Here is a 24,669-nt window from a genome sequence, read left to right as displayed (position 1 = left end):
AACTGGTACCTCCAGAGATGCAACCTCTCTCATCGTCACTCAATGCCTAGGTTTACCTCCACTGTACTTGCACTCTGACATACCATTGCCTGTACATTATGCCCTGAATCTATCCTGGACACCATATGTGAATTGATTGCTCCCCATCTATCTTCAGAGTTCGTACTGTTAGGTGACCTAAACTGGTATATGATTAACACCCTGGCCATCCTACAATCTAAGATAGATGCTCTCAATCTCACAAAAATGATCAAGGAACCTAACAGGTACAACCTTAAATCCGTAAATATGGGCACCCTCATAGATATCATCCTGACCAACTTGCCCTCTAAATACACCTCTGTTATTTTCAACCAGGATCTAGGCGATCACTGCCTCATTGCCTGCATCCGTTAAGGGTCCGCGGTCAATCGACCACCCCTTATCACTGTCAAACGGTCCCTAAAATACTTCAGTGAGCAGGCCTTCCTAATCGACCTGGCTCGGGTATCCTGGAAGGGTATTGACCTCATCCCGTCAGTAGGGGACGCCTGGTTGTCCTTTAAAAGTGTTTTCCTCACCATCTTAAATAAGCATGCACCTCAAATTTTTTTTTAAACTAAGAACAGATATACCCCTTGGTTCACTCCAGATTTGACTACCCTTGACCAGCACAAAAACATCCTGTGGCGTAATGCACTAACATCGAATAGTCCCCGCGATATGCAACTTTTCAGGGAAGTCAGGAAACAATATACACAGTCAGTTGGGAAAGCAAAGGCTAGCTTTTTCAAACAGAAATTTGTATTCTGCAGCACTAATTCCAAAAAGTTTTGGGACACTGTAAAGTCCATGGAGAATAAGAGCACCTCCTCCCAGCTGCCTACTGCACTGAGACTAGGAAACACTGTCACCACCGATAAATCCACGATAATCGAGAATTTCAAAAGCATTTCTCTACGGCTGGCCATGCTTTCCACCTGGTTACCCCAACCTCTGCCAACAGCACCCCTCGCAGCAACTGGCCCAACCCCTCCCCGCTTTTCCTTCACCCGAATCCAGACAGCTGATGTTTTGAAAGAACTGAAAAATCTGGATCCCTACAAATCAGCTGGGCTAGACAATCTGGACCCTCTCTTCCTAAAATTATCCACCGCCATTGTTGCAACCCCTATTACTAGTCTGTTCAACCTCTCTTTTGTATCGTCTGAGATTAGTGGGTAGTAGAGGGTAGTACGTTTTAAGTTCCTCAGCGTACACATCACAGACAAACTGAATTGGTCCACCCACACAGACAGCATCGTGAAGAAGGCGCAGCAGCGCCTCTTCAACCTCAGGAGGCTGAAGAAATTTGGCTTGTCACCAAAAGCACTCACAAATGTATATACTGTACTTGATACCATCTACTGCATCTTGCCTATGCCGTTCTGTACCATCACTCATTCATATATCTTTATGTACATATTCTTTATCCCTTTACACTTGTGTGTATAAGGTAGTAGTTTTGGAATTGTTCGGTTAGATTACTTGTTGGTTATTACTGCATTGTCGGAACTAGAAGCACAAGCATTTCCCTACACTCGCATTAACATCTGCTAACCATGTGTATGTGACAAATAAATTTGATTTGATTAGATTTTTTTGATTCCTGAAGATTGGAAAGCGGCCTCGGTCATCCCCCTCTTCAAAGACACTCTAGACCCAAACTGTTCGAGACCTATATCCATCCTCCCCTGTCATTCTAAAGTCTTCGAAAGCCAAGTTAACAAACAGATCACCGACCATTTCGAATACCTTCTCCGCTATGCAATCCTGTTTCCGTGCTGGTCACGGGTGCACCTCAGCCATGCTCAAGGTCCTAAACGATATCAAATCAAATCAAATGTATTTATATAGCCCTTCGTACATCAGCTGATATCTCAAAGTGCTGTACAGAAACCCAGTCTAAAACCCCAAACAGCAAGCAATGCAGGTGTAGAAGCATGGTGGCTAGGAAAAACTCCCTAGAAAGGCCAAAACCTAGGAAGAAACCTAGAGAGGAACCAGGCTATGTGGGGTGGCCAGTCCTTTTCTGGCTGTGCCGGGTGGAGATTATAACAGAACATGGCCAAGATGTTCAAATGTTCATAAATGACCAGCATGGTCAAATAATAATAATCACAGGCAGAACAGTTGAAACTGGAGCAGCAGCACGGCCAGGTGGACTGGGGACAGCAAGGAGTCATCATGTCAGGTAGTCCTGAAGCATGGTCCTAGAGCTCAGGTCCTCCGAGAGAGAGAAAGAAAGAGAGAAAGAGAGAATTAGAGAGAGCAGACTTAAATTCACATAGGACACCGAATAGGACAGGAGAAGTACTCCAGATATAAGAAACTGATCCTAGCCCCCCGACACATAAAGTACTGCAGTATAAATACTGGAGGCTGAGACAGGAGGGGCCAGGAGACACCCCCAGACAGGGCAAAACAGGAAGGATATAACCCCACCCACTTTGCCAAAGCACAGCCCCCACACTACTAGAGGGATATCTTCAACCACCAACTTACCCATCCTGAGACAAGGCCGAGTATAGCCCACAAAGATCTCCGCCACGGCACAACCCAAGGGGGGGCGCCAACCCAGACAGGCAGATCACATCAGTGACTCAACACACTCAAGTGACGCACCCCTCCTAGGGATGGTATGAAAGAGCCCTAGTAAGCCAGTGACTCAGCCCCTGTAATAGGGTTAGAGGCAGAGAATCCCAGTGGAAAGAGGGGAACCGGCTAGGCAGAGACAGCAAGGGCGGTTCGTTGCTCCAGATCCTTTCCGTTCACCTTCACACTCCTGGGCCATACTACACTCAATCATATGACCCACTGAAGAGATGAGTCTTCAGTAAAGACTTAAAGGTTGAGACCGAGTTTGCGTCTCTCACATGGGTAGGCAGACCATTCCATAAAAATGGAGCTCTATAGGAGAAAGCCCTGCCTCCAGCTGTTTGCTTAGAAATTCTAGGGACAATTAGGAGGCCTGCGTCTTGTGACAATAGCATACGTGTAGGTATGTATGACAGGACCAAATCAGAGAGATAGGTAGGAGCAAGCCCATGTAATGCTTTGTAGGTTAGCAGTAAAACCTTGAAATCAGCCCTTGTCTTGACAGGAAGCCAGTGTAGGGAGGATAGCACTGGAGTAATATGATCAAATTTTGGGGTTCTATTCAGGATTCTAGCAGCCGTATTTAGCACTAACTGAAGTTTATTGAGTGCTTTATCCGGGTAGCCAGAAAGTAGAGCATTGCAGTAGTCTAACCTAGAAGTGACAAAAGCATGGATTAATTTTTCTGCATCATTTTTGGACAGAAAGTTTCTGATTTTTGCAATGTTACGTAGATGGAAAAAAGCTGTCCTTGAAACAGTCTTGATATGTTCTTCAAAAGAGTTTTATTTGAGACGACTGTACAACCATTAAGACAGTGGTTCTTAACCTGGGTTCGATCGAACCCCAGGGGTTCGGTGAGTCAGTCTCAGGGGTTCGGCGGAGGTCAAGACACACATCCGACTCATATGATTTGTGATGACACGCCCCGCTTGGCCATCATTGGCTGCAGGTGATCACGCTACATCGCTTGGCCTATCTGTGCTGCAGGGAATTTGGTGCTCTCAGAAGTCGACTTGTGACTGTCGTGATGGTACGTCTTGTGATTTCTTTCTTAATATTTTAATCCCTTGATACTTACTATGTCGAGCAAAAAAATAAAGTGGTCAGACGAATATGTACAATATGGATTCACATGTATAACGGAACGTGATGGGAGTCAGCGTCCTAACTGCGTGATTTGCAATGCTAAGTTGAGCAATTCTAGTCTAGCACCGGCAAAACTAAGAGAACACTTCCTTAAGCTGCATGGAGATGGAAAATACAAGAACACAACGCTCGCTGAATTCAAGGTGAAGAGAGCCAGATTCGATGAAAAGGCTACTATGCCTGTTCTCGGCTTTGTACCCATCAACAAACCGATCCTCACAGCATCGTACGAAGTTGCTTACCTGATCGCAAAGCAGGGCAAACCACACACCATTGGTGAAACACTCATAAAACCAGCTGTGTTGAAGATGGCGAATATCATGCTGGGAAAAGAGGCTGAAGTTAAGTTATCCCAAATTCCTATTTCAAATGACACCATCGGTGACAGAATAGAGGACATGAGCAAAGACATCTTGGCTCAAGTAGTTGCAGATCTGATTTCAAGCCCGGCAAAATTCAGCCTTCAACTCAATGAGACCACAGACGTTTCCAATCTAAGCCAGTTTGCTGTATTCGTGCGCTATGTGAAAGACGACGTGATAAAGGAAGATTTTTTATTTTGTAAGCCTCTTACAACAACAACTAAGGCAGCCGATGTGAAGAAACTTGTGGAGGACTTCTTCAAAGACAACAATCTTTCGTGGGATATGGTTTCTGCAATTTGTTCGGACGGAGCTCCAGTCATGCTGGGAAGAAAGTCTGGTTTTGGTGCGCTAGTGAAAGCCGATGCACCACACATCATTGTTACGCATTGTATTCTGCACAGGCATGCGTTGGCAACAAAAACCTTGCCTCCAAAACTGGCAGAAGTATTAAAAATTGTAGTGGAATGCGTGAACTATGTGCGAACTAGTGCTCTGAGGCACCACATCTTCAGTGCGCTGTGTAAAGAAATGGGCTCTGAATTCGAGGCACTTCTGTACCATTCTAACGTTTGGTGGTTATCCCGGGGACAGGTGCTGAATCGTGATTTTGCCGTGCGTGTGGAATTAGCCCTGTTTTTGCAAGAGCACCAACATTGTCATGCAGATTGAGTTCATTCTCATTTTAGCATACATGGCTGATATCTTCGCAGCTCTCAATCATCTCAATCAAAAGATGCAGGGCGGTGGAGTCAACATCATCGAAGCGGAGGAAAACCTGAAGGCTTTAAAAAAAAAGCTACCGTTATGGAAACGACGAACAGAGAACGATAACTTCGCAAACTTTCCCCTGCTGTAAGTAAGATCGAAGATGTATCTGGAATCGGAGACATTTCTGTACCTTCGGAACTGAAGCAAGCAATTGCCACGCACTTAGATGAGCTTGCAAAGTCTCTCGACGGATACTTCCCTACAAGAGAGTCATATCCAGCATGGGTGAGACAGCCGTTCACATTTAGTGTTGAGACAACAGATGTCAATGATGAATACCTCGATGAAATCATTGAAATTCAGCAGAGCCAGGTTCAACAGCAACTCTTCAGAACAACAACGCTTTCAACGTTTTGGTGTCAACAAATGGTAGCGTACCCTGTTATTGCTAAGAAAGCACTGGAGATTTTCATAACGTTTGTTACAACATATCTTTGCGAGCAATCCTTTTCGAGGATGCTGGACATAAAAACGAAGAAAAGGAACAGACTTTGTTGTGAAAATGACATGAGAGTGGCACTTGCCAAGGTGAAGCCGCGCATTTCTGAACTGGTCTCTGAAAGGCAACAGCAGAAGTCACACTGATTTGCAGCAAATATTCATTATTATGTTTTTGTTTTTATGTGAAAATCATGTTTTGATGATTTTGTTCTTTGAACACAGTGATGTTGATGCACGGTTCATTTTGTGCACCAGTAAACTATGTTTTGAATTTGAAAAAATCATATTTTATTTTTCCAATTAAGAAGGGTTCAGTGAATGCGCATATGAAACTGGTGGGGTTCAGTACCTCCAACAAGGTTAAGAACCACTGCATTAAGATTAATTGTCAGATTCAACAGAAGATCTCTTTGTTTCTTGGGACCTAGAAAAAGCATCTCTGTTTTGTTTGAGTTTAAAAGTAGAAAGTTTGCAGCCATCCACTTCCTTATTTCTGAAACACATGCTTCTAGCGAGGGCAATTTTGGGGCTTCACCATGTTTCATTGAAATGTACAGCTGTGTGTCATCCGCATAGCAGTGAAAGTTAACATTAGGTTTTCGAATGACATCCCCAAGAGGTAAAATATATAGTGAAAACAATAGTGGTCCTAAAACAGAACCTTGAGGAACACCGAAATGTACAGTTGATTTGTCAGAGGACAAACCATTCGCAGAGACAAACTGATATCTTTCCGACAGATAAGATCTAAACCAGGCCAGAACTTGTCTGTGTAGACCAATTTGGGTTTCCAATCTCTCCAAAAGAATGTGGTGATTGATGGTATCAAAAGCAGCACTAAGGTCTAGGAGCACGAGGACAGATGCAGAGCCTCGGTCTGATGCCATTAAAAGGTCATTTACCACCTTCACAAGTGCAGTCTCAGTGCTATGATGGGGTCTAAAACCAGACTGAAGCATTTCGTATACATTGTTTGTCTTCAGGAAGGCAGTATTGTTTGTCTTCAGGAAGGCAGTAAGTTGCTGCGCAACAGCCTTTTCTAAAATTTTTGAGAGGAATGGAAGATTCGATATAGGCCGATAGTTTTTTATATTTTCTGGGTCAAGGTTTGGCTTTTTCAAGAGAGGCTTTATTACTGCCACTTTTAGTGAGTTTGGTACACATCCGGTGGATAGAGAGCCGTTTATTATGTTCAACATAGGATATCATAACCGCCATCGATAAAAGACAGTACTGTGCAGCCGTCTTCATTGACCTGGCCAAGGCTTTCAACTCTTTCAATCACCGTATTCTTATCGGCAGTCTCAACAGCCTTGGTTTCTCTAATGACTGCCTTGCCTGGTTCACTAACTACTTCCCAGACAGAGTTCAGTGTGTCATATCGGAGGGCCTGTTGTCCGGACCTCTGGCAGTCTCTATGGGGGTGCCACAGGGTTAAATTCTCGGGCCGACTCTTTTCTCTGCGTATATCAATGATGTTGCTCTAGCTGCAGGTGATTATTTGATCCACCTCTACACAGACGACACCATTCTGTATACATCTGGCCCTTCTTTGGACACTGTTAACAAACCTCCAAACGAGCTTCAATGCCATACAACACTCCTTCCGTGGCCTCCAACTGCTCTTAAATGCTAGTAAAACAAAATACATGCTCTTCAACCGATCTCTGCCTGCACCTGGCCTCCTGACTAGCATCACTACTCTGACTTAAATGTGTGGACAACTATGTTGACAACTATAAATAACAAGGTGTCTGGCTAGACTGTAAACTCTCCTTCCAGACTCATATTAAGCATATCCAATCTAAAAAAATTAAATCTAGAATCGGCTTCCTATTTCGCAACAAAGCCTCCTTCACTCATGCTGCCAAACATAACCTCGTAAAACTGACTATCCTACCGATCCTTGACTTCGGTGATGTAATTTACAAAATGCCTCCAACACTCTACTCAGCAAATTGGATGCAGTCTATCACAGTGCCATCCGTTTTGTCACCAAAGCCACATATACTACCCACCACTGCGACCTGTATGCTCTCGTTGGCTGGTCCTTGCTACATATTCGTCGCCAAACACACTGGCTCCAGGTCATGTATACGTCTTTGTTATGTAAAGCTCCACCTTATCTCAGCTCCCTTTTCACCATAGCAACACCCACCCGTAGCACGCGCTCCAGCAGGTGTATTTCACTGGTCATCCCCAAAGCCAACACCTCCTTTGGACGCCTTTTCTTCCAGTTCTCTGCTGCCAATGACTGGAACGAATTGCAAAAATCACTGAAGTTGCAGACTTATATCTCCCTCACTAACTTTAAGTGTCAGCTGTCAGAGTAGCTAACCGATCGCTGCAGCTGTACACATCCCATTTGTAAATAGCCCAACTACCTACCTCATCCCCTTATTTGTTTTTGTTTTCTCTCGTCTTACACACCAGTATTTCTACTTGCCATCCTCTTCTGCACATATATCAGTCCAGTGTTAATTGTTAAATTGAAATTACTTCGCAACAATGGCCTATTTATTGCCTTACCTCCTTACTTCATTTGCACACACTGTATACAGATTTTTCTATTGTGTTTTTGACTGTATGTTTCTTTATCCCATGTGTAACTCTGTTGTTGTTTCTGTCGCACTGCTTTGCTTTATCTTGGCCAGGTCGTAGTTTATTTAACTGGCCTACCTGGTTAAATAAAGGTTAAATACATTTTTTTTTAAAAGACACATATTTCACTATATTTCACCATTGTTATGTGCACAGCAGTTTGTCTGGTTCAATCAGTTCATGGGACTGCATCTGCAAATACAAGTGTGCTCCTTGATGTAGTAACAACTGAATCCACAATTCCAGATTCTAATCCCCCTCGCCTAAGGCCATGCATAGAAGGCTGAGAACCATCAATGGACGTTTACTGTAGTTTACTTTTCCTGTTGTGTAAATGTTTTGATGAGAGTAACGTGAGTTTTATATAATCAGAGGGTGTGTGTGTGTGAATTTGTCTGTGTGTGTGTGTTGTGTAAAGGGCAGATTTTCTGTCCTAAAACGCATGCTCAGAGTATTTGAGAATATACACTGTGTAGGCTTATGTACAGTATATAGATGTAATTTTGCAATCCTGTTCGGATTGGTCACCCTCTTCTCTTCCCCCTGCCATCCACTCTTCCTTCTCTCTTCCCCCTGCCATCCTATTCTCTTACTTTTCTCTTCCTCCTGCCATCCTCTTCTCTTCCTTCTCTCTTCCTTCTCTTTTCCTCCTGCCATCCTCCTCTCTTCCTTCTCTCTTACCCCTGCCATCCTCCTCTCTTCCTTCTCTTTTCCTCCTGCCATCCTATTCTCTTCCTTTTCTCTTCCCCCTGCCATCCACTCTTCCTTCTCTCTCCCCCCTGCCATCCCCCTCTCTTCCTTCTCTTTTCCTCCTGCCATCCTATTCTCTTCCTTTTCTCTTCCTCCTGCCATCCTCTTCTCTTCCTTCTCTCGTCCTTCTCTTTTCCTCCTGCCATCCTCTCTTCCTTCTCTCTTCCCCCTGCCATCCTCCTCTCTTCCTTCTCTTTTCCTCCTGCCATCCTCCTCTCTTCCTTCTCTCTTCCCCCTGCCATCCTCCTCTCTTCTCTTTTCCTCCTGCCATCCTTCTCTTTTCCCCCTGCCATCATCCTCTCTTCCTTCTCTCTTCCCCCTGCCATCCTCCTCTCTTCCTTCTCTTTTCCTCCTGCCATCCACTCTTCCTTCTCTCTTCCCCCTGCCATCCTCCTCTCTTCCTTCTCTTTTCCTCCTGCCATCCTATTCTCTTCCTTTTCTCTTCCTCCTGCCATCCTCTTCTCTTCCTTCTCTCTTCCTCCTGCCATCCTATGCCATTCCTCCTGCTACTCTCCTCTCTTGGTGTGTAGGAGATTTGGATTCAGAATTAGACTAGTCGGATCTTGCTGCTGGTGAGACATTCAGAGCAGCGGTGCAATGCAGTACTTTAGTTTGGAGACTTGCAAACTGAAGACCACAGCAAGAAATGACTACCACAAACCTCTCTCTCTCCTACTCCCCCCATCGCTCTCTCTCTTGCTCTCATCCACTCTGATGAGTTAATTGTCTGTCATATAGGGGGTTCTCTAGAGGTAATTGCAGACCCGGTTCAAACACCCCCCCACACACACACCACGACTCGTGTTTCCTTTAATATCCATTATATAGGCGGCCAGCCTTAATGAACCGAACTGAATAAATCTCATTAACAACTTATGAACACACTCCAAAGATGTGATTCCTTATTTTCTCTCTTTGTGGAATAGTTGTTTCTGTAGAGACCTAGGAGACGGCAGGTCTAAATAACGCTGACAAGAGTTTTAACTACTCTCCTCTTCCTCCTTAGAACTCAGTTTTTGTTCCACATTCTGAATGAGACACTGACAGCCTCATCACAGCTTGTGTGCATCTGAAACATCTGAATAATGTTTTAAGGGTAGGGGTGACTGTTAGCCTGGGTAATAAGTCTAATATCTAATGGGTAATATAGTAAAGTGTGTCTTACCTGTAAAATGTATTAGTGATGCCTGTTGGAATCGCCTCAATCATACTTAACCTGCTCTCATCAAATCTGATGACTAACTTGAGATGTTGAGTATCACTTGCATTTCTTTCACTTTTTAATAACAGTGTGTGGCAATCACTCTCACAACGAGGAAGTGGTTATGTTAGCTTTGATTTCCAGCTGATTATATTTCCGTAAAATTACAGTGTTTTTTCTCCTAAGCTTGCGGTGTATGTATGTGTGTGTGTGTGTTTGTGTATGTGTGTGCATATTGGCATATTGGATGTAGCTTGCAGTGTTTGTGTATGTAAAGTTCTTTATTTTTACCATTTTCTACATTGTAGAATAATAGTGAAGACTACATTTTCTTCTTCTCTCACTGCTGCTAAAGCCACTTTCTACCACTCTAAATTCCAAGCATCTGCCTCTAACCCTAGGAAGCTCTTTGCAACCTTCTCCTCCCTCCTGAATCCTCCTCCCCCTCCCCCCCCTCCTCCCTCTCTGCAGATGACTTCGTCAACCATTTTGAAAAGAAGGTCGACGACATCCGATCCTCGTTTGCTAAGTCAAACGACACCGCTGGTTCTGCTCACACTGCCCTACCCTGTGCTCTGACCTCTTTCTCCCCTCTCTCCAGATGAAATCTCGCGTCTTGTGACGGCCGGCCGCCCAACAACCTGCCCGCTTGACCCCATCCCCTCCTCTCTTCTCCAGACCATTTCCGGAGACCTTCTCCCTTACCTCACCTCGCTCATCAACTCATCCCTGACCGCTGGCTACGTCCCTTCCGTCTTCAAGAGAGCGAGAGTTGCACCCCTTCTGAAAAAAACCTACACTCGATCCCTCCGATGTCAACAACTACAGACCAGTATCCCTTCTTTCTTTTCTCTCCAAAACTCTTGAACGTGCCGTCCTTGGCCAGCTCTCCCGCTATCTCTCTCAGAATGACCTTCTTGATCCAAATCAGTCAGGTTTCAAGACTAGTCATTCAACTGAGACTGCTCTTCTCTGTATCACGGAGGCGCTCCGCACTGCTAAAGCTAACTCTCTCTCCTCTGCTCTCATCCTTCTAGACCTATCGGCTGCCTTCGATACTGTGAACCATCAGATCCTCCTCTCCACCCTCTCCGAGTTGGGCATCTCCGGCACGGCCCACGCTTGATTGCGTCCTACCTGACAGGTCGCTCCTACCAGGTGGCGTGGCGAGAATCCGTCTCCACACCACGTGCTCTCACCACTGGTGTCCCCAGGGCTCTGTTCTAGGCCCTCTCCTATTCTCGCTATACACCAAGTCACTTGGCTCTGTCATAACCTCACATGGTCTCTCCTATCATTGCTATGCAGACGACACACAATTAATCTTCTCCTTTCCCCTTCTGATGACCAGGTGGCGATCGCATCTCTGCATGTCTGGCAGACATATCAGTGTGGATGACGGATCACCACCTCAAGCTGAACCTCGGCAAGACGGAGCTGCTCTTCTTCCCGGGAAGGACTGCCCGTTCCATGATCTCGCCATCACGGTTGACAACTCCATTGTGTCCTCCTCCCAGAGCGCTAAGAACCTTGGCGTGATCCTGGACAACACCCTGTCGTTCTCAACTAACATCAAGGCGGTGGCCCGTTCCTGTAGGTTCATGCTCTACAACATCCGCAGAGTACGACCCTGCCTCACACAGGAAGCGGCGCAGGTCCTAATCCAGGCACTTGTCATCTCCCGTCTGGATTACTGCAACTCGCTGTTGGCTGGGCTCCCTGCCTGTGCCATTAAACCCCTACAACTCATCCAGAACGCCGCAGCCCGTCTGGTGTTCAACCTTCCCAAGTTCTCTCACGTCACCCCGCTCCTCCGCTCTCTCCACTGGCTTCCAGTTGAAGCTCGCATCCGCTACAAGACCATGGTGCTTGCCTACGGAGCTGTGAGGGGAACGGCACCTCAGTACCTCCAGGCTCTGATCAGGCCCTACACCCAAACAAGGGCACTGCTTTCATCCACCTCTGGCCTGCTCGCCTCCCTACCACTGAGGAAGTACAGTTCCCGCTCAGCCCAGTCAAAACTGTTCGCTGCTCTGGCCCCCAATGGTGGAACAAACTCCCTCACGACGCCAGGACAGCGGAGTCAATCACCACCTTCCGGAGACACCTGAAACCCCACCTCTTTAAGGAATACCTAGGATAGGATAAAGTAATCCCACCCCCCCCCTTAAAAGATTTAGATGCACTACTGTTCCACTGGAATAAGGTGAAAAAAATAAGGTGAATGCACCAATTTGTAAGTCGCTCTGGATAAGAGCGTCTGCTAAATGACTTAAATGTAAATGTAAATGTAAATGTAAAACTATGAAATAACACATGGAATCAAATCTAAGTTTATTTGTCACGTGCGCCGAATACAACAGGTGAAATGCTTACTTACAGGCTCTAACCAATAGTGCAAAAAATGTATTAGGTGAACAATATGTAGGTAAAGATATATACAGTAGACAGACTATATACAGTAGCACAATTGGTTGGGCGTCCGTAAAACTGCTGCCATTTTTCCCGGCACCATTTTGTCAGGAAAGGAATCATGTAGTAACCAAAAAAGTGTTAAACAAATCAAAATATACTTTATATTACAGATTCTTCAAAGTAGCCACTCTTTGCCTTGATGACAGCTTTGCACACTCTACCTCATCAAGCTGGTTGAGAGAATGCAGTCACCTGGAATGCATTTTAATTAATAGGTGTGCCTTTTTAATTTATTTCACCTTTATTTAACCAGGTAGGCTAGTTGAGAACAAGTTCTCATTTGCAACTGCGACCTGGCCAAGATAAAGCATAGCAATTCGACACATACAACAACACAGAGTTAAACATGGAATAAACAAAACATAGTCAATAATACAGTAGAACAAAAGAAAACAAAAAGTCTATATACAGTGAGTGCAAATGAGATAAGATAAGGGAGTTAAGGAAATAAATAGGCCATGGTGGCGAAGTAATTACAATATAGCAATTAAACACTGGAATGGTAGATGTGCAGAAGATGAATGTGCAAGTAGAGATACTGGGGTGCAAAGGAGCAAGATAAATAAATAAATACTGTATGGGGATGAGGTAGGTAGATAGATGGGCTATGTACAGGTGCTGTGACAGCTGGCGCTTAAAGCTAGTCAGGGAGATATGAGTCTCCAGCTTCAGAGATTTTTGCAGTTCGTTCCAGTCATTGGCAGCAGATAACTGAAAGGAAAGAGGAGGAATTGGCTTTGGGGGTGACCAGTGAGATATACCTGCTGGAGCGCGTGCTACGAGTGGGTGCTGCTATGGTGACCAGTGAGCTGAGATAAGGCGGGGCTTTATACTTAGCAGAAACTTGTAGATAACCTGTAGCCAGTGGGTTTGGCAACGAGTATGAAGCGAGGGCCAACCAACGAGAGCGTACAGGTCGCAATGGTGGGTAGTGTATGGGGCTTTGGTGACAAAACGGATGGCACTGTGATAGACTGCATCCAGTTTGTTGAGTAGAGTGTTGGAGGCAATTTTATAGATGACATCACCGAAGTCGAGGATCGGTAGGATGGTCAGTTTTACGAGGGTATGTTTGGCAGCATGAGTGAAGGATGCTTTGTTGCGAAATAGGAAGCCAATTCTAGATTTAATTTTGGATTGGAGATGTTGAATTTGAGTCTGGAAGGAGAGTTTAGTCTAACCAGACACCTAGGTATTTGTAGTTGTCCATGTATTCTAAGTCAGAGCCGTCCAGAGTAGTGATGCTGGGCTGGCGAGCAGGTTTGGGCAGTGATCGGTTGAATAGCATGCATTTAGTTTTACTTGCGTTTAAGAGCAGTTGGAGGCCACTGAAGGAGAGTTGTATGGCATTGAAGCTCGTCTGGAGGTTAGTTAACACAATGTCCAAAGAAGGGCCAGAAGTATACAGAATCGTGTCGTCTGCGTAGAGGTGTACCAGAGAATCAACAGCAGCTAGAGCAACATCATTGATGTATACAGAGAAGAGAGTTAGCCCGAGGATTGAACCCTGTGGCACCCCCATAGAGACTGCCAGAGGTCCGGACAACAGGCCCTCCGATTTGACACACAGAACTCTATCAGAGAAGTAGTTGGTAAACCAGGCGAGGCAATCATTGGAGAAAGCAAGGCTGTCGAGTTTGCCAATAAGAATGAGGTGATTGACAGAGTCGAAAGCCTTGGCCAGGTCGATGAAGACGCCTGCACAGTGATGTCTCTTATCGATGGCGGTTATGATGTCGTTTAGGACCTTGAGCGTGGCTGAGGTGCACCCATGACCAGCTCTGAAACCAGATTGCATAGCAGAGAAGGTACGGTGGTATTCGAAATGGTCGGTGATCTATTTGTTAACTTGGCTTTCGAAGACCTTAGAAAGACAGGGTAGGATAGATATAGGTCTGTAGCAGTTTGGGTCTAGAGTGTCGCCCCCTTTTAAGAGGGGCATGACCGCGGCAGCTTTCCAATCTTTGGGAATCTCAGACGAGACGAAAGAGAGGTTGAACAGGCTAGTAATAGGGGTTGCAACAATTTCGGCAGATCATTTTAGAAAGAGAGTGTCCAGATTGTCTCACCCGGCTGATTTGTAGGGGTCCAGATTTTGCAGCTCTTTCAGAACATCAGCTATCTGGATTTGGGTAAAGGAGAAATGGTGGGGGCTTTGGCGGGTTGCTGTGGAGGGTGCCGAGCAGTTCACCGGGTTAGGGGTAGCCAGGTGGAAAGCATGGCCAGCCGTAGAGAAATGCTTATTGAAATTCTCATTTATAGTGGATTTATCGGTGGTTTCCTAGCCTCAGAGCAGTGGGCAGCTGGGAGGAGGTGCTCTTGTTCTCCATGGACTTTACAGTGTCCCAGAGCTTTTTTGAGTTAGTACTACAGGATGCAAATTTCTGTTTGAAAAAGCTAGCCTTAGCTTTCCTAACTGCCTGTGTATATTGGTTCCTAACTTCCCTGAAAAGTTGCATATCACGGGGGCTATTCGATGCTAATGCAGAACGCCACAGGATGTTTTTGTGCTGGTCAAGGGCAGACAGGTCTGGAGTGAACCAAGGACCATATCTATTCCTAGTTCTACATTTTTTGAATGGGGCATGCTTATTTAAGATGGTGAGGAAGGCACTTTTAAAGAATAGCCAGGCATCATCTACTGACGGGATAAGGTCAATGTCATTCCAGGATACCCCGGCCAGGTCAATTAGAAAGGCCTGCTCGCAGAAGTATTTTAAGGAGCATTTGACAGTGATGAGGGGTGGTCGTTTGGTCGCAGACTCATTACGGATGCAGGCAATGAGGCAGTGATCGTTGAGATCTTGATTGAAAACAGCAGAGGTGTATTTGGAGGGCGAGTTAGTTAGCATGACATCAATGAGGGTGCCCGTGTTTACGGATTTGGAGTTGTACCTGCTAAATTAATTGATAATTTGCGTGAAATTGAGGGCATCAAGCTTAGATTGTAGGATGGCCGGGGCGTTAAGCATGTCCCAGTTTAGGTCACCTAGTAGCACGAGCTCAGAAGATAGATGGGGGCAATCAATTCAGATATGGTATTGAGGGCACTGGGGGCAGAGGGAGGTCTCTAGCAAGCGGCAACAGTGAGAGTCTTGCTTCTGGAAAGGTGCATTTTTAGAAGTAGAAGCTCGAATTGTTTGGGTAAAGACTTGGATAGTAATACAGAACTCTGCAGGCTATCTGTGCAGTAGATTGCAACACCGCCCCCTTTGGCAGTTCTATCTTGGCAGAAAATGTTATAGTTAGCGATGGAGGTTTCAGGGTTTTTGGTGGTTTTCCTAAGCCAGGATTCAGACACGGCTAAGACATCCGGGTTGGCAGAGTGTGCTAAAGCAGTGAATAAAACAAACTTAGGGAGTAGGCTTCTAATGTTAACATGCATGAAACCAAGGCTTTTATGGTTACAGAAGTCAACAAATGAGAGCACCTGGGGAGTGGGAGTGGAGCTAGGCACTGCAGGACCTGGATTAACCTCTACACCGCCAGAGGAACAGAGGAGAAGTAGGATAAGGATACGGCTAAATGCTATACGGACTGGCCGTCTAGCACGTTGGGAACAGAGAGTAAAAGGAGCAGGTTTCTGGGCATGATAGCATAGATTCAAGGCATAGTGTACAGACAAAGGTAAGGTAGGATGTGAATACATTGCAGGTAAACCTATGCATTGAGTAATGATGAGAGAGAGATATAGTCTCTAGAGACATTTACACCAGGTGTTGTCATCGCATATGTAGGAGGTGGGACAACATGGTTGGTTAAGGCATATTGAGCAGGGCTAGAGGCTCTACAGTGAAATAAGACAGTAATCACTAACCAGGACAGTAATGGACGAGGCATATTGATATTAGAGAGAGGCATGCGTAGCCAAGTGAACATATGGGTCCAGTGAGTGGTTGGGCTGACTGGGAACACAGCGATTCAGACAGTTAGCAGTCTGATGCTAACACGCTAACAGTTAGTAGGCCGGGACTAAACAAGCTAGCAGTTATCAGACCGGGGCTGGCAAGAATAGTCCGTGACCCTAGGGTGGCAACACATACTTTCTCCATTCTGATTGTTTTATACTGTTCAATTCAACTTCAACCTAAAATAATTTACTGCATTTCCATAGATTTCTGCATTTTCTGCACTCATTTGAGATAATGTCCACACTGCCATGATATGGGGAAAAAACTAGGCTTTATTTTTAACCAAATGTTGCAATTGCGATTTAGATCAAAGCACTTGGGGAAACTTTTTGGAATCATGGAAATAGTGTGTTTATTCTAATTCTATAGTTAAAATGTAATAGTGGGCGCTTTGAATACAGTGTTGTTTGACATGACAAGTTATTGTGACAGGGTAGGAACCAAAGGGATGTTCAGTGTTTCCAAGGGGACCCTATAATCTTTGGCTACATTTAATCTTTATTCATATATCCAACATATTCATGCTTTACCTATTCCTCTTTGATTTCGAAGATACTGTTCCACAAACAACATACTGAGTTAAGCCTCCACCAGTACTGGTATCAGCCTGTATTAGCTAGCTCCGTTTGTTCTGACTCAGTACTTTTATTAGCTAGTTAGCTAGCTATTAGCATTAGTGGCCAACACGATTTAGCTTAACTTGCTAAGAAAATACAAACTACCTGTTTGCAGTTGTAAGAAACACAAACTAATACTGTAATTAAAGAACACTTGTGGATTTATAATAAGATCAAAGTAGAAACAGCATTGTTGTCATCAACATTGTTGCATGTGCTGCATTGACCATGCAGACTGAACAAAAGTGTCTTGTAGTCAAGCAACAACAAATGCACTCTTTGAGTGACTGGGGGTGGGACTAGGTCTGTGTGGAAAGCGGCATGGAGAGAGGGAGAGCGGAGAGGGATGACTCAAGTAGCGGAGTAAACTATAAAAATGAACGTTATTCATGGCGTATCACATTTAACAAATTAAACATTAAAATACTGTTATAGAAGGTAAAGTAAAAACCCAAAACGGTCCGTGCATAAATACCGGTACATAGTAAAATACGGTATACCGCCCAGCCAGATGACCTGGCCTCTACGATCCCCCGACCTCAACCCAATTGAGATGGTTTGGGATGAGTTGGACCGCAGAGTGAAGGAAAAGCAGCCAACTCCTTCAAGACTCTTGAAAAAGCATTCCAGGTAAAGCTGGTTGAGAGAATGCCAAGAGTGTGCAAAGCTGTCATCAAGGCAAAGGGTAGCTACTTTGAAGAATCTAAAATATAAAAAAAAAAAGAATTTAACACTTTTTTGGTTATTACATGATTCCATATGTGTTATTTCATAGTTTTGATGTCTTTACTACTATTCTACAATGTACAAATAAAGAAAAACCCTTGAATTAGTGGGTGTGTCCAAATTTTTGACTGGTTCTGTATGTAATGAAGCCTGCATGTGTGTGTGAATTCTGTATGTGGGGTGTTGAGAGTTTACTGGTGGCAATATGAGATGTTATTCACCTCTCTCTGAACTGCAGGAGTAGGTGGATGCCAGTGAGACTGTTGGCATATCCTCTCCCCGTCCGTGCCAAGCGTTTATACCCATACGCCATCCACCACGTCTGGCGAGGGGCGTCCCTGACACCCTGCCCAGTACCCTCTCTCCTCTCTGCTCGCTCCCCAAAGAAGATGGGGATGGAGAGAGACAATCCTCTTTAGAGATAAGTGAGCTTCCTGGTGCATCACGGACAGAACAGAAATGTATGCCAGAGGGTTAAATAAGGAACATGATATGGGAATTGAAACCAGGTGTGTGTAATACAGACAAAACCAAACTGAAACATGGATCGGTGGTGACTAGAAAGCCGGTGACGTCGATCGCCGAACACCACCCGAACAAGGAGAAGGTCTGACTTCGGTGGAAGTCGTGACAGTACCCCCCCCCCCCCCGAGCCGCGCGCCGACATCGGCCTCGGGGACGACCCGGAGGGCGGGGACACAGGGCGATCCGGGTGGAGACGGTGAAACTCCTGTAGCAATGAAGGATCTAGGATGTCCTCCACCGGTACCCAGCATCTCTCCTCCGGGCCGTACCCCTCCCACATCCTGGTTGACTCTTTCCACCTGGGCGGAGATGGCCAGGGTTGAAACCTGAGGTAAGGGTGGAAACCTGAGGTAAGGCTGACCGAGACCCCCAGGCGTTCCATAAACGCCCTCCAGACTCTAGACGTGAATTGGGGACCCCGATCAGAAACTATATCCTCAGGCACCCCGTAGTGCCGGAATACGTGGATGAACAGGGCCTCCGCAGTTTGTAGAGCCGTAGGAAGACCGGGCAAAGGAAGGAGACGGCAGGACTTAGAAAACCGATCCACAACGACCAGGATCGTGGTGTTATCCTGCGACGGGGGAAGAGCCGTCACGAAATCCACCGATAGGTGTGACTACGGTCGTTGTGGAACGGGAAGGGGTTGTAATTTCCCTCTGGCCAGATGTCTAGGTGCCTTGCAGTGTGCGCATACCGAACAGGAGGAAACATAAACCCTCACGTCCTTAGCTAAAGTGGGCCACCAGTACTTCCCAGCAAGGCAGCGCACCATCCGACCGATGCTAGGATGACCAGAGGACCAGGAAAGGGTGAAAACAAAACGGGTGAAAAACATGGCCCACCTTGCCTGGTGAGGTTTCATTCTCCTCGCTGCTCGAATGTACTCCAGATTGCAGTTGTCAGTTCAAATGAGAAAAGGGTGTCTAGCTCCCTCAAGCCAATATCTCCACGCTTTCAGAGCCTTGACAACAGCCAACTCCCGGTCCCCCACATCATGGGCTGAGCTTCTTCGAAAATAATGCACAGGGCGGAGCTTTAGTGGCGTACCCGAGTGCTGAGACAGCACAGCCCCTAACCCTACCTCGGACGCATCCACCTCAACTATGATTTTTTAAATATTTTTTTAACCTTTATTTAACCAGGCAAGTCAGTTAAGAACAAATTCTTATTTACAATGTCAGCCTAGGAACAGTGGGTTAACTGCCTGTTCAGGGGCAGAATGACAGATTTGTACCTTGTCAGCTAGGGGGTTTGAACTTGCAACCTTCTGGTTACTAGTCCAACGCTCTAACCACTAGGCTACTCTGCCACCAATGGAGGGATCAGGATGAGCCAGCACGGGAGCTGACCACTGCAGTCGCACCGGTCCCCCCTTCAGCAGTGAGGTAATGGGAGCCGCTACCTGACCAAAACCCCTGATAAATCTCCGGTAGTAGTTGGTAAACCCTAAAAACCGCTGCACCTCCTTTACCGTGGTTGGAGTCGGCCAATTACGCACGGCTGAAATGCGGTCATTCTCCATCTCTACCCCTGACACTGAAAAGCGGTACCCTAGGAAGGAGACAGACTGTTGGAAGAACAGACATTTCTCAGCCTTGACGTACAGGTCATGTTCCAACAGTCGACCAAGCACCCTGCGTACCAGGGACACATGCTCGGCGCGTGTGGCGGAGTATATTAGAATGTCATCTATATACACCACTACACCCTTCCCGTGCAGGTCCCTGAAAATCTCATCTACAAAGGATTGGAAGACTGATGGAGCATTCATTAACCCGCACGGCATGACGAGGTACTCATAATGCCCAGAAGTGGTGCTAAATGCTGTCTTCCACTCATCTCCTGCCCAGATACACACCAGGTTGTAAGCGCTCCTGAGGTCCAATTTTGTGAAGAATTACGCCCAGTTTAATGACTCGGTCATACTGGCTATGAGCGGTAGCGTGTAACTGTATTTTACCGTGATCTTATTTAAACCTCGATAATCAATACCCGGGCGCAAACCTCCATCCTTCTTCTTCACAAAAAAAGAAACTCGAGGAGACAGGTGAGATGGAAGACTGAATGTATCCCTGTCCCAGAGATTCGGTGACATACTGTATGTCTCCATAGCCATCGTCTCCTCCTGTGACAGAGGATACACGTGACTCCTGGGAAGTGCAGCTTCTACCAAGATATCTATCGCACAATCCCCCTGTCGATGGGGTGGTAATTGAGTGGGAATTTATGCTGGGAATGCAGGGAATGCCTTATGCTGGGAAAACTCAGGAAATTCTATAGGTAACCACATGTGTGCAACAGGGGGCTCTGGGTGAGTTGTGTGCCTACTCACCTGGGATGACCCACCAGTGCTCCGCCTGCTACCTCGACCTCCTGGAGAACCACCCCAGCACCGACCAGCAGTGTGCCCTCTGTGGCCACAGCTGGTGCAGGGAATGGTCCCCCCTCCGGACCCCCTCATAGCAGCCCCTCTCAACTCCATCGGTGTTGGATCCAAGGTGCTGGGAAATGGAATGGGTGGACCCTGATCCAGATGTCCGCAGGTTATCCAGCCGGATAGACAAGTCCACCAGCTGGTCCAGGTTGAGAGTGGTGTCCCTGCAGGCTAGCTCCCTACGAACGTCCTCTCGTAAACTACACATGTAGTGGTCGATTCCATCCCGCAACAGCTGCCAGAGTTCTGAAGTCCAGTGCGAACTCTTGAGCGCTCCTCATCCCCTGTCTCAGATGGAACAATCGCTCTCCCGCCGCTCTCCCTTCAGGTGGATGATCAAAAACTGCCCGGAAGCGGCAGGAGAACATACGCTCCCGGGAGCGAGAGCCGAATCCCACTGGGTCCTGACGACAGAGGGGTGGACATCGGTGTAGGTTGAGGTGCGGGCGGAGGTGATGATGTAGTATTTACAGGAAAGCCTCCTCTCTCCCATCTGTCCATTGTTTGCAGCACGCGATCCATAGCTGTCCATAGACTGTATAACATGGTCGCGTGCTGCTGGACGCGCTCCTCTACTGGGAGAGAAGGGCTGGCTGCACCTGCTGACTCCATTTGAACGGTCCGTGATTCTGTCAGCGATTGGGTGCAGAGATGTAGCGGAGTCAGGCGCAGGACACAGGTTTGAGAAACACAATGGAGTTTACTCAAAAAAGTCAAGCAAAAATTCCAAATAGGAACATACATACACACTAGCATATACAGGAGAAGGGCCGACTTCGGTGGAAGTCGTGACACTCAGTGTTGCTCCAAATTTCTAGTTCTCTGGAAATCCTCTCGGGATTGCTTCAGGGAAAAAGGGGAGTCCTCCACTCAACTCACGGAACTCTGGAGTTTTAATTAGGCCTGGTTCCTATAGTCTCTTGAAAGCGGCATTCCCAGGAAGATTCCTAACATTCCATATCATTCCGGGAACTTTTCAGAGAACGGTTTGATTAGGAGGCTGTGATATCACTCAGAAGGAATGGTCTGGTCGGTCACAGTTTCCCCTGCACGCCTGATTACAATGAACCCTTCCTCCTTCTGGATTGACAACTAAATAACAGTATTCAAGAACCACCAATTAAATCAAATCAAAGTTTATTTGTCACGTGCGCCGAATACAACAGGTGTAGACCTTACAGTGAAATGCTTACTTACAGGTGCGAAAAAAAGGTATGTGTGTGTGTAGGTAAGTAAAGAAATAAAACAACAGTAAAAAACATTTGAAAAAAGAGTAGCAAGGCTATATACAGACACCTGTTAGTCAGGCTTATTGGTTACCTGTTCAGGAGTCTTATGGCTTGGGGGTAAAAACTGTTGAGAAGCCTTTTTGTCTGAGACTTGGCACTCCGGTACCGCTTGCCATGTGGTAGTAGAGAGAACAGTCTATGACTGGGGTGGCTGGGGTCTTTGACAATTTTTAGGGCCTTCCTCTGGCACCGCCTGGTGTAGAGGTCCTGCATGGCAGGCAGCTTTTCCCCAGTGATGTACTGGGCCGTACACACTACCCTCTGTTGTGCCTTGCGGTCAGAGGCAGAGCAATTGCCGTACCAGGCAGTGATGCAACCGGTCAGGATGCTCTCGATGTTGCAGCTGTAGAACCTTTTGAGGATCTCAGGACCCATGCCAAATCTTTTTCGTTTCCTGAAGGGGAATAGGCTTTGTCGTGCCCTTTTAACGACTGTCTTGGTGTGTTTGGACCAATCTAGTTTGTTGTTGATGTGGACACCAAGGAATTTGAAGCTCTCAACCTGCTCCACTACAGCCCCGTCGATAAGAATGGGGACGTGCTCGGTGCTCCTTTTCCTGTAGTCCACAATCATCTCCTTAGTCTTGGTTACGTTGAGGGATAGGTTGTTATTCTGGCACCACCCGGCCAGGTCTCTGACCTCCTCCCCATAGGCTGTCTCGTCGTTGTCGGTGATCAGGCCTACCACTGTTGTGTCGTCAGCAAACTTCATGATGGTGTTGGAGTCGTGCCTGGCCATGCAGTCGTGGGTGAAGAGGGAGTACAGGAGGGGACTGAGTATGCACCCCTGGGGAGCTCCAGTGTTGAGGATCAGCGTGGCAGATGTGCTACCTATCCTCACCACCTGGGGGCGGCCTGTCAGGAAGTCCAGGATCCAGTTGCAGAGGGAGGTGTTTAGTCCCAGGATCCTTAGCCTGGTATTGAGCTTTGAGGGTACTATGGTGTTGAACGCTGATCTGTAGTCAATGAACAGCATTCTCACATAGGTGTTCCCTTTGTCCAGGTTGGAAAGGGCAGTGTGGAGTGCAATAGAGATTGCATCATCTGTGGATCTGTTTGGGCGGTATGCAAATTGAAGTGGGTCTAGGGTTTCTGGAATAATGGTGTTGATGTGAGCCATTACCAGCCTTTCAAAGCACTTCATGGTTACGGGTGTGTGTGCTACGGGTCTGTAGTGATTTAGGCAGGTTGCCTTTGTGTTCTTGGTCACAGGGACTATGGTGGTCTGCTTGAAGTATGTTGGTATTACAGACTCAATCAGGGACATGTAGCAAAGCAGTCCTGTAGTTTAGCATTTGCTTCATCTGACCATTTTTTTATAGACCGAGTCACTGGTGCTTCCTGCTTTCATTTTTGCTTTTAAGCAGGAATCAGTAGGATAGAGTTGTGGTCGGATTTACCAAATGGAGGGCGAGGGAGAGCTTTGTACGCGTCTCTGTGTGTGGAGTACAGGTGATCTAGAATTTTTTTCCCTCTGGTTGCACATTTAACATGTTGATAGAGATTTGGTAGAACTGATTTAAGTTTCCATGCATTAAAGTCTCTGGCCACTAGGGGCGCCGCCTCTGGGTGAGTGGTTTCCTGTTTGCTTATTTCCTTATACAGCTGACTGAGTGCAGTCTTAGTGCCAGCATCTGTCTGTGGTGGTAAATAAACAGCCACAAAAAGTATAGCTAAGAACTCTCTAGGCAAGTAGTGTGCCCTGCAGTTTATCACAATATACTCTACTTCAGGCGAGCAAAATCTAGAGACTTCCTTAGATTTCGTGCACCAGCTGTTGTTTACAAATATGCACAGACCGCTCCCCCTGCTCTTACCAGAGTGTGCTGTTCTATCATGCCGGTGCAGCAAGTATCCCGCTAGCTGAATATCCATGTCGTCATTCAGCCACGATTCATAGGATATTACGGTTTTTGATGTCCCATTGGTAGGATATTCGTGATCGTGCCTCGTTTAGTTTATTGTCCAATGATTGCACGTTGGTGAGTAATATTGACGGTAACGGCAACTTTCCTATTTGTCTTCTTCGGGGCCGGACGAGGCATGCGGCTCTTCATCATCTGCGTTGCTTCCTTTTGTGAATAATTGGGATGTCTGCCCTGTGGGGTGTTTGGAGAATATCGTGTGAGTCCTGTTTGTTGTTGTTGAAGAAATCTTTGTCTTATCCGAGGTGAGCGATCATTGTCCTGATATCCAGAATCTCTTTTCTTCCATAAGATATACGGTTGCAGTAACATTATGTACAAAATAATTTACAAATATTGCGAAAAAACCCACATAATAGCACAATTGGTTAGGAGACTGTAAAACTGCGGTCATCTCCTCCGGCGCCATTAACTCCACGTCATTTAACTGGTGACCAGATCAGCTGGCACAGTAGCCTCCCTTAATATCCATTGTTCTGTTGGAATTGGCCTCGATGCTGAACACATTTGGTACAAAGTTCATGATAAACAGTTGGTGCTGATACAAACCCTGGTTGATGGTTATCACGGTCCCATGAGACTGTTGTCTGTGATGACTGGTTAGGAACTGTCTGTGTAGGCCTCCTACTAGTAAGTGGGAGATTCTCTGCTATTATCAGGGTCTGTAAAGCACAGGGTCCAAGGCAAGAATGTCCCTCCCTTCATCTACAGCACTAATCAAGAATGACAAGAAGATTTTGCATGAACTCTTGTTAGTTAAAATTGGTGACAGATCAGTCAAAGTGGGGGGCTAGTTCAAACCAGGTCTGTCCCCCTAACTGAGACAGAGTTTTGTTTCCACCTGGGTTGCTATCAGACTTACGATAAAAAAAAC

The sequence above is a fragment of the Oncorhynchus nerka genome, linkage group LG7 (genome assembly GCF_034236695.1).
Source record: "Oncorhynchus nerka isolate Pitt River linkage group LG7, Oner_Uvic_2.0, whole genome shotgun sequence".
Lineage (NCBI taxonomy): Eukaryota > Metazoa > Chordata > Actinopteri > Salmoniformes > Salmonidae > Oncorhynchus > Oncorhynchus nerka.
Note: the sequence above shows the minus strand (reverse complement) of the source record.